Source organism: Heloderma suspectum, chromosome 2 (assembly GCF_057233095.1).
Source record: "Heloderma suspectum isolate Gila_16-S chromosome 2, 16-S_ref, whole genome shotgun sequence".
NCBI classification, from domain to species: Eukaryota; Metazoa; Chordata; class Lepidosauria; order Squamata; family Helodermatidae; genus Heloderma; species Heloderma suspectum.
In genome coordinates this window covers 323,860,029-323,871,486 of record NC_139459.1, presented here as the reverse complement: position 1 = coordinate 323,871,486, position 11,458 = coordinate 323,860,029, and positions in this window count along the sequence as shown.

The window sequence follows — 11,458 nt, the reverse complement described above, 5'->3', positions numbered from 1 at the left end:
CTTCCTAGCCGCAGGGTGCGGAGGAAGGGAGATGTGGGCTGGGGTTGAGGAATGGGCAGGGGAGCGAGGAAGGGGTCTTAGCAGCGCCGTCAGAGAGTTTGGTGAGTGTTGCTGCACCCACGGGCGCCACGTTGCTGACCCCTGGATTAGGTGCGTGGAGTGGTAGGTGGCAGTATTGCAACCAAAACTCTCCCCAGGACCTGAGTTTGATCCCAGCAGAAGCCAGGTCTCAGGTAGCCGGCTCCGGTCGACTCAGCCTTCCATCCTTCTGAGGTCGGTGAAATGAGTACCCAGCTTGCTGGGGGAAAGGTAGTCACGACTGGGGAAGGCAATGGCAAACCACCCTGCTATAGTCTGCCATGAAAACACCAGAGAAAGCGGCGTCCCTCCAGGAGTCAGCAATGACTGGGTGCTTGCACAGGAGGAACCTTTCCTTTCCTTCATTTTTTAAAGAGCTGCCGGATGTTTACCACCTCATCTAGTTTGAAGGACCATAACCATCCCCTGATGTAGCTCACTGCACGGAAGAATGCTGGAGAAGGCCAGTTCACTCTGCCTGCCCTGCAGAACCATGCAGAGGCAGAATGTCCAATGACCACGCTCTGGTGCAAGGCTGCAAGAAACAGCGATGGTCACAGCTGTTTGATTTAGTCTGTATCATTGAATGGCGTTCTGGGTATACATCCAGAAAGCCTCTCTGCATAAAAGGTAAATCCACTATTGATCCATTAAACCTATGCCAAACAACAAACAAACAAATCCTGTACACACGATAATGTACTAGTATTACATTTGGTGGACTGTCTTAGTATGCAACAATAACCAGCCTCAGAGTATATTGTGCGCCTTTTACTGTTTTACTCCTTGTATTGTATTGTATTGTATTGTATTGATACAATACCCCGCGCACACACACATACATACACACACACACACACACACACACCCCTCTTATAGATGAATGGGGTGGGCAGAAAAAGATTCACATTTCACCACCATCACATCTAATTTGACTCTTAAGACTTATCAATTGCTGGTAACTTTTTAATATATTGCATACACATACAAATAAAAATCCCTTTAAAATTCTTTCTATTCAGTCTTACAATCAGCTTTATGATGTTACAGAAACTATATATGAATTATATATTTTTTATTTTTAAACTATATTTTTGCTCCCTTGCAAAATCTTCCAGTATGGCTCTCAGGGCCTAAAAACCCTTTAATCACAGGATCAAGTATATATTTGTTTATTAGTTATTTTATTTCTTTAATATATTTCTATTCCACATTTTAGGTTACGCTGTGACAAGATGGCTTACAATATTTTTTAAACAAAAGAATTGAACATAATAGAAATATTGTCAGAGTAAAATCATATAAAGGGGCCAGAAATAAGATTAATAAAAGGCTTGGAGGAATACAAAAAGTATTTCGGTCTATGTTTTTATTTATGCTGTTTAGGGTCTGCTTAAAGGAACTATGTGGAGTTCTCAGGGGAGGAAACTCCACAACCATGAGGCCACCACTGAAAGGGTCCTTTACCTGGTACCCACTAAACTTTGTGGTGCACGATACGGGTACAGGTGCCCATTCAGGGTTTTAAAGCTTAGTACCACTTTAAATATAGCCTTGAAGTGATTGAGTAAGCAGCGCAACTGATGCAAAATTGGTGTGAATAAGAAACCACCTAACTCTCACAAACATCCTGGTGACTGAATTTTGCAGCAGCTGAAGTCTCCAGACTGTCTGTGAGGCGCACACAGCTTTGTCCTCCTAAGGGAGTAGAATGGCTGGGGAACTACCTCTGCTAGCATCTGCTGCCGCCTGCCTGAAGTGGTTGCCTAATGACAGGGCCGGCCCTGGTTCTAACCCACTGTCTTACTAAGTATTGGATTCCGTCTGGAACTGCTTAGTTTCCAGTGGGCATAGATGAATACCTTAATTTCCCATCCCGTTTTTGTCAGCTCATTTAGTTGAGATGATGGTGTAAGAATAATGTAGACCATGCAGGAGTTAAGAGTATTTGTTAGAATTAAATATAACTGCCATAAAAGGTAACATGACCCTATTACACAAATGTTATCACTAAAGCATAACAATTAGCCATCTCAGTAGAGTAGGAGTATCAGGTGATTCAAACAAACCCCAGTGTGCAGCGATTCCTGCTGCCTGCGTCATACCATAATGGCCCAAGGAGTGGAGAGTGCTACGATGTCTCTATGCCTGGCAGGTGCTGACTGTGTGGTGGTGTGGAGCGAAGTCACAATGGCATCTCCCTATTGCCATACATGGGTTGTCTCAGCCTGGCTAACGTGGAGGTGGCATAGGCATGTTGCTCCTGATAGATGTGTGATGGCGGAGTTGCCATGGACCCATTTCAGTCGGGCTTCAGGCCTGGGCATGGGACAGAAACGGCCTTGGTCGCCTTGTTGGATGATATGAGGAGGGCTCTGGATAGGGGTGAATGCTCCTTCCTTGTTCTCCTCGACCTCTCAGCGGCTTTTGATACCGTTGACCACGGTATCCTCCTGGACCGCCTGGAGGGGTTGGGCATTGGAGACACTGTATTGCGGTGGTTCCGGTCCTTCCTCTCCGGCAGGTACCAGAGGGTAGCACTGGGAGAGGAGGTTTCGGACCCGTGGCCAATTACTTGTGGGGTGCCACAGGGTTCCATCCTCTCCCCGATGCTATTTAACATCTATGTGAAGCCACTGGGGGCTATCATCAGGAGGTTTGGGGTGTAGTGTCATCAATATGCGGATGACACGCAGCTCTACCTCTCATTCAAATCTTCACCAAGGTTGGCCGTAGAATCCCTGTCCAAATGTCTGGAGACGGTGAGTGGCTGGATGGGGAGGAATAAGCTGAAGCTGAACCCTGACAAGACCGAGGTACTTTTGGTGGGAGACAAGAGGAGGCTGGGGGATGTTGACCTGGTGTTGAATGGGGTACAGCTACCCTTGAAAGACCAGGTCCGCAGCCTGGGGGTCATTTTGGACTCCCAGCTGTCCATGGAGGCTCAGGTGTCAGCTGTGAGCCGGACAGCGCTGTATCAACTCCATCTGATACGGCGGCTGCGCCCCTTCCTTCCCGACCATCTGCTCCCATCGGTAGTACATGCCCTGGTCTCCTCTCGTTTGGACTACTGTAATGCGCTCTACGTGGGGTTACCCTTGAAGACCGTTCGGAAACTGCAGCTGGTACAGAACGCGGCGGCTCACCTGATTAAAGGCAGCCGCCGGCGAGATCACATCACTCCAGTGCTGAAGGAGTTGCACTGGTTACCAGTTGTTTTCCGGGCCAAATTCAAGGTGTTGGTTTTGACCTTTAAAACCCTATATGGTTCCGGCCCAGCCTATCTTAAGGAGCGCCTCCAGCAACACCAGATAGGCCGCTTAACAAGATCAGCCTTGGATGGCCTTCTCTCTGTCCCATCAGCCAGGACAGCTAGACTGGTGGGGACGAGGGAGAGGGCCTTCTCTGTGGTGGCCCCCACTTTGTGGAACTCCCTCCCTAGGGAACTCCGTCATGCCCCCTCTTTAATGAGCTTCCGTCGTGCATTAAAAACGTGGTTGTTCAGGCAGGCATTTGGGGTGGGCTAGGGTATTTTTTAAAAAAAAATTTATGGTAAAATTTTATTGTTTTAAATTGTTTTATGGTGGGTTGTACATCGCCCAGAGTGGCTGGGTGACCAGTCAGATGGGCGATTAATAAATTTAATAAATAAATAAATAAATAAATGGACACTGGAGGAGTGGCTTTTGGAATCGCCATATTCTCCATACTTTGTACTGTTATTGTTTTCTTTCTAACTTTGCTGTTAGTAGTACCTAAGATCCCAGGTAAGTTGCGCTGATGTTACACCAGCACAAGTGGCCACCAGTGTAGCTATGACAATAGGATTGCTGAAGGGCCTAAAAAAGAGAGAGAATAAGAGCAATCCTATGGCCCCTAGACAGTGCCTCGGCGGGGTGGGATAGGATAGTTTAGATTCCTGGATCTGAGGTCGGAGACAGCGCTCTGACCGTGGGTCCGGGAATCCACGCTCTTCTCCCTCTCCCCGCCGGCACAGAGAGAACCATGCCAGCTGCCTCTCTGAGGTCACAAAAGTGACCTCGAAGAGGGGGTAAAGGGCGCATTCCTGTGGGTGGGGAGGGGAGGGCCCAGGCCTTTCCAGCCTCCTTCCCTCCCCTTCCACAGTGCCCCAGCTAGACAGGTGAAAAACCCTGTCTAGCTAAAATGCAGAGCGGGAGGGGCGGGGGCGGTGACAGTTGCCTCTGCCGCTCCTGCTGCTCTGCACTTGATGCTTGTAAGCCCCCAGGTTTGGAGGTTTATGCGCATCAGGCACGGATGTCATAGGATTGTGCCCTAAGAAATATTGAAATTGATAGTGCCCATGGCAGTATTGAAGTCAATGGGTTGGGTCCAGAGTCTGCTTTCTGCGAGAGGAGGGGACCGTCCTTGTGAGGAGGAAGGGCTCTGCTTGCAGAAAGCCCATCTGTCTGATTTGGGGGTGTCTCCCCCTCCCTCCCCACAGTACTGCTCACCCTGTTCAGCAGTGCCTCTTGACACTGTAGAATTTTCAGGGGGTTGGAAGGGCTGCCATGGGAAGTTGGAAGTCCACTTCCAACACAGGCCTGTGTAAATCAAGATACAACCCAATGAAAACATGGTATTCCACAATATGGTTTCATGATCTGGAGATGTTAAGTTGATGCTTCATTAGTTCAAAATTGTGTGTTGAGTCTTCAAGAGCAATCATTTATGATTTCATATCACTCATTCTGCATCGTTTCAATTATGCAAAGGATCAACAAGCTGGTTATATATCCATTTCAGTCAATGAAAAATATTCCAGGGACATGACTGAAATCTGTGCTGGAATTCATTTAGTCCTGGCTCATGTGCTAATGTTTTCAGTGTCCCGGTATTCAGCAGAATAGCACTGGATGTTATTCACAGAATCACCCATCCCCATCTTGGCCTTGCAATGCAGGAGGAAGAACAGTGGCTTTTCTATTCTTCCTCAGTCTGCTAATTAAATAAATATAGAGTCTGAATCAAAGGGCTGTGCAACAATGTGATGAGAGGAGGATGACCAGGGTGGTGAGGGGTCTGGGTATGTTTAGCTTGGAGAAGATTAAGGAGAGAAAAATATATGAAGGGCTGCTATGCACAAAATGGAATACCTTGTTCACTGTTGCCCTAGCGGGCAGAAGTAGAAGTAATGCAGAAAAGCAGAGCTTGTATAAAAAACAGGGCAGCCATGGGGATCTCTAGCCCACAGGCCTAATGAAGCTTCCTCAATCTGGCCTGCCAGGCTGTTCCTCTTGGGAAGACCCCTTTCTGAAATGACACCCGCCTGCCCTAATTCTGAGAAAACAGTTTGAGGAGCTGTTCAGAGGGTTTTGCCCTCCCCTCACATTCCCTGATCGGGAAAGATGAGTGGTGGGCAAAGCCCACTGTGTGTGCTAATGAGAGTGAAAGGGGTGCATGTCAATGTGAGACCAGATGGGGTGGGGGGATAAGCTTCTTTGGGGCTGAATGGGGGCCCCTGCCTACCTGGGGGGGGGGCTCCTTGGCATATGGCCCCTGACCCACTTGCATGGAGCCAATTCAACCCTTGGGCCAAAAAATCATAGAATCATAGAACCATAGAATAGTAGGGTTGGAACGGGGCCTACAACACCATCGAGTCCAACCCCCTGCTCAATGCAGGAATCCAAGTCAGAGCATCCCTGACAGATGGCTGTCCAGCCTCGTCTTGAATGCCTCTAGGGTGGGACAGCCCACTACCTCCCTAGGTCATTGGTTCCATTGTCATATTGCTCTAACAGTCAGGAAGTTTTTCCTGATGTTCAGCCGGAATCTGGCTTCCTGTCACTTGAGCCCATTATTCCGTGTCCTGCACTCCAGGATGATCGAGACGAGATCCTGGCCTTCCTCTCTGTGACAACCTTTCAAGAACTTGAAGAGCGCTATCATATCTCCCCTCCATCTTCTCTTCTCAAGGCTAAACATGCCCAGTTCTTTCAGTCTCTCTAAATGGGGCTTTGTTTCCAGTCCCCTGATCATCCTTGTTGCCCTCCTCTGAACCCTCTCCAGCTTGTCTGCATCCTTCTTAAAGTGCGGTGCCCAGAACTGGACAAAGTACTCCAGATGAGGCCTAACCAGTGCTGAGTAGAGGGGAACTATACTTCCCTGGATTTGGAAGCTATGCTTCTATTAATGCAGCCCAAAATAGCATTTGTCTTTTTTGCAGCCATATCACATTGTTGGCTTATATTCAGCTTGTGATCGACAACAATTCCAAGATCCTTCTCGCTTGTAGTGTTGTTGAGCCACGTATTCCCCATCTTGTAAGTATGCATTTGGTTTCTTTTCCTAGGTGCAGAACTTGGCATTTATCCCTATTAAATTTTATTCTGTTGTTTTCAAATTTGATCAGAATTCCCTGCACCTCCTCATCCAAGTCATTAATAAAAATGTGGAAGAGCACTGGGCCCAGGACTGGGCCCAGCGGTACCCTGCTTGTTACCTGTCCCCAGTTTGACAAGATCCCATTGATAAGCACTCTTTAAGTCTGATTCTGTAGCCAACTGTGGATCCACCGGATCGTTGTTTCATCTAGCCCACTTTGAGCTAGTTTGCTCATCCGGATATCATGGGGCACTTTGTCAAAAGCTTTGCTGAAGTCAAGGTATATTATGTCCACAGCATTCCCACAGTCCACAAGAGAGGTTACTTGATCAAAAAATGAGATCAGATTCGTCTGGTAGGATTTGTTCTTGACAAATCCATGTTGGCTTCAAGTAAGCACTGCATTGTTTTCAGGGTGCTTACAGATGGATTCCTTTATCATCTGCTCCAGAATTCTCCCAGGGATTGATGTCAGACTGACTGGTCTGTAGTTCCCAGGTTCCTCCTTTTTACCCTTTTTGAAGATAGGGACATTAGCCCTCCTCCAGTCATCTGGCACTTCTCCCGTCCTCCATGATTTCTCAAAGAGAATAGACAGTGGTTCTGCGAGTTCTTCTGCCAGTTCCTTTATTACTCTAGGGTGCAGATCATCTGGCCCTGGAGATTTGAACTCATTCAAAATAAGGTGTTCCTTGACCATATGCCTATCGATCTCAAGCTGCAATCCTGCTCCATCAGCCTGTACTTCGCCTTTGCCAGGGGGGTCATAGTCCCTCTTCTGGGAGAAGACTGAGCCAAAGTAGGAATTGAGCACCTCTGCCTTTTCTTTGTCATCTGTTATCATTTTGCCATCCTTATTTAATATCTGAACCACCATTTCTGTCCTCTGTCTTTTACTATGCACGTAGCTGAAGAAAGCCTTTTTGTTGCTTTTAGCATCCCTCGCTAACCTCAGCTCGTTCTCAGCTTTAGCCTTCCTGACGCCATCCCTGCAGTTCTGCGCTACCTGCCTGTACTCTTCCTTTGTTGCTTGGCCTTCCTTCCACTTCCAATATGTGTACTTTTTTGTTTTCAGGTCATCTCTAAGCTTTTTGTGAAGCCCCATTGGCTTCTTCTGTTGTCTTCCACCTTTTTTTCTTGTTGGAATTGTTTGTAATTGTGCCTTGAGAATTTCCTTTTTTAAAAGCTCCCACCCATTTTGGACTCCTTTTCTCGTTAGAGTCACTTGCCATTGGACCTTACTGATCATAGGTCTGAGTTTATTAAAATCAGCTTTCCTAAAATCCAGGGTATGGGTTTGGCTACACTCGGCTTTTGCTTCCTTTAGAACCATGAACTCAAGGATAACATGGTCGCTTTCCCCCAGAGTTCCTGTAACTGCTACTTTACCCACTAAGTCATCTCTGTTGGTTAGGATCAAGTCAGGGATAGCCAATTCTCTAGTTCCTTCCTCTACTTTCTGTAGGAGGAAGTTATCCACCGCACAAGTCAGGAATTTCCTGGAGGGGCCATGTTTTGCAGAATTTGTCTCCCAACAAATATCAGGGAAATTGACGTCTCCCATTACTACTACATCATGCTTCCTTGAAACATTGGCTATTTGCTTTTCAAACGTTTCATCCTCGTCTTCTCCTTGATTGGGTGGCCGGTAGTAGACTCTGACCACCATGTTCCTTTTATTCTTTGCTCCTTTTATTTTAACCCAGATGCTCTCGATGGGGCTACCTAGCTCATCCTCCTGTATTTCTGTGCAGAGATATGTATTTTTCACATATAGTGCAACCCCACCTCCCTTTCTGTTCCTCCTGTTCTTTTTGAACAAGTTATATCCTTTAATTGCTGTATTCCAGTCATGAGAGACATCCCACCAAGTCTCAGTTATACCTATCAAGTCACAATTTCCCTCCTGTATTAAGAGTTCAAGTTCGTTCTGTTTGTTTCCCATATTCTGGGTATTAGTATATAGACATCGAAGACCATGTGCTTCATAGTCTGGCTTTCTTCCTACATGTTTGTGAAGACTATTATTGGGTGCTATTAGAGCTGTTCTCTCCATTGCGGTGCATGAGCCTTCATCCATTGTTACCCCCAACTTTACGTCTCCCTTCCCCATAGGATTCAGTTTAAAGCCCTCCTAATGAAGTTCTTCATGCTGTGGCCAAACACATTCTTCCCAGCCTTTGTGAGGTGCAACCCATCCCTTGCCAACAGTCCATCTTCCAGGAAGTATAGCCTGTGGTCCCAGAATCCAAATCTCTCTCGTCCGCACCACTTTCATAGCCAGTCGTTCACCCAGAGTATTTTTCGTTCCCTTTGTATCCCTCTTCTAACTACTGGAAGGATGGATGAGAAAACTATCTGGGCCCCAAAGTTCTTGAGTCTCCTTCCTAAAGCTTCAAAGTCTGACGTGATTTCTTCGTAGCTCCGCTTGTTGGTATCATTTGTTCCCACATGGATGAGAAGAAAGGGATACCTGTAGGGATGTACGAATCCCTTACCTTGTTCTGGTGGAGGCGTCCGCTGGAGGGGGGGAGGCGCTCCGTCCCTCCCCCCGGAATCCTCAACGGGGGGGAGGTGATCCGGTCCTCCCTCCGGAATCCTCGATGGCCGGCTCTGCTTTGTGGCAGCTCCACAGAGCAGCTGGCCAGGCCAGGGCCATCCGCAGCTGGATTTCCGGCCGCGGACTGGCTGGTGCTGGGTAAAAAAAAAACAGTAGTTTACGCAAATGGCAGCAGCTATAGCGGCCGCCATTTGCATTCCTTATTTTTCGCTGTTTTAGCCTACGTAAATATTTATGTAGACTAAAACGGCAAAAAATAAGGAAAGCAAATGGCGGCCGCCGTAGCCGCCGCCATTTGCGTATGCCTTTTTTTTTTTTTTACCCAGATGTGATACCCAGATATCACAACTGGGTAAAAAAAAAAAAAGACCAGACTGCAAATGGCAGCTGTGGCAGCCTTTCGAAAGATGCGCTGCCGCCGAAGCCGCCGCTGGAGCCACCGCCATCCGGAACATCCGCCCCAGTTAAGTCTTGTCCCGGGGGGGATCTGTGGGGTGGCAGGCTATTCCGCCATGGATTTTGGGGGGCTGAATGCCAGTGCATTCGGCCTGACTGAAATCCATGGCAAAATTCTCCGCCATCCCTAGATGCCTGTCAGTGGGCTTTATGAGTGCAGGCAACCTTTCAGTCACGTCTCTAATCCGTCCTCCCAGGAAACAGCATACCTGGCGACTCTATGGGTCTTCATGACATACTTGGGTTTCGATCCCACACAGCAAGGAGTCTTCCACTACTACTACTCTTCTCTTCTTGTTGTTGTAGGCCTTGGTTTCATCACTCTGCTTGGCTGACCTTCAGCCTCTTGCTTGCTCTCATCCAGGTTCCCCTGTAATTCTTCCTCTGCAGGATGTCCTCCAGTCTCATCCTCAAGTACCTGGAAACGGTTCCCTAGTTCCACTGCCTCCACTGGTGCCGAGTGTCTTCTAGTTCTTCTGCTCCTGTCACCCTTTTCCAAGGAATATCCTCTACTTAATTTTTCCTCACTTCAGCAGTTTCCTCTTCTGCCTCAGGTTGCTGTTGCTCTTCTAACGCCTGTACTTCGCTTTGCTGCTGTAGTTCCACCATTCTGTCCAAGAAATCTTCGTGTTCTCTTATTCCCTGGAGGGTCGACGCTCACCACTCCAGTCCTCTTGCTTGTTCTTCCAGCAGTGTAATCAACTTGTACTTGTTGCACGTGTTGGCCATGTTGATCTCAGGCAAGAAAACAGACATTGCACACCCCTTGCAGGTCACCACCACTGCAGAGTCTTGTCCTTCCATAGTCTCTTTTCCCTGTTTGTGTCTAGCTTTCTGGTTGTTCTAGAGTAGCCTGTGCCTGGCCCTCTACTCACTGCAGGTTAAAAACAGAGTCCCACTGGTATGGAAGTGTGTGTAACAAGACATTTTTTTTTAATGGAAAAAAAAAATATATAAAATGAAACAAAAAATATAAATAAATAAATAAATAAATATGGGGCCTCCCCCTTGACCTCCCCTGGCCAACTCCTGTTTGCTCCCCCTGTTTGCTTGCTCAGGAGGAGGAGGAGGACAGCCCCCTGGGCTTCCTCCAGCCCACTTACCTCTTTGCCTTTGTCTCCTTTGTCTCTTCTGCCACTGCAACTCCCCTGGCCAACTCCTGTTTGCTCCCCTGTTTGCTCACTCTCTGGGAGCTTGCTTGCTTGTATAGTCCCTAGACCAGCTGGAGCAGCTTCCTCTGCTCTGCTCTGCTGGGAGGTGGAAAACAGATTGAAATGTTCTCCACTTCTGCTTTAGTGCAAATGTACTAACAATAAGAGCTGTTTAACAGTGTAGCAGACCATCACAGGAGGTGGTGAGCTCTCTTTCAAAGCAGGCATTCAAGCAGAGGCTAGATGTGGTCGTCCGTCGGGGTGCTGCAGTTACAACCTTCATTGCACTGGAAGGTGCTCAGGGGGCTGGATTGGTAGGAGGCCTCCTCAGGGAGTGGGGCATGGCAGGCCACTCTCAAGCAGGGCCCTGGGCCTGCTGTGCAGAGAAGTGAGCTCTACATCTGTAAGTGGAGCCCCTCATGCCACATGGGAAAGTGCTTTTGAAACTGCAGTATTCAAAACCAGCTTGTAAGATGGCATGAAGGTCTGCCTTCTGATGTGAAAAGTGCAAAAATGCACCTGGACACTGGGTATGGGCCGGTGATCAATCCCTTAGGAGCACAGTTTGGGACCAGGATACCTGCAGGCGTGCTTCCGTCCACACTACGTCATCCAGGTGCCCCTGTTGTCAGAGCGGAGGGATGGCAGTGGGGGAGAGGATGCTGTCAGATGCGGTGCCCCAGTGACTGAGCTCCCTCCATAAAAAAAGGTGTCCCCAACCAGTCTTGTCCGACTCTAGGGTGTGGTGCTCATCTCCATTTCTAAGCCGAAGAGCCAGCGCTGTCCGAAGACACTTCCGTGGTCATGTGGCCGGCATGACTGAACACCGAGGTGCACGGAACACTGTTACCTTTCCCGCCGAAGCGGC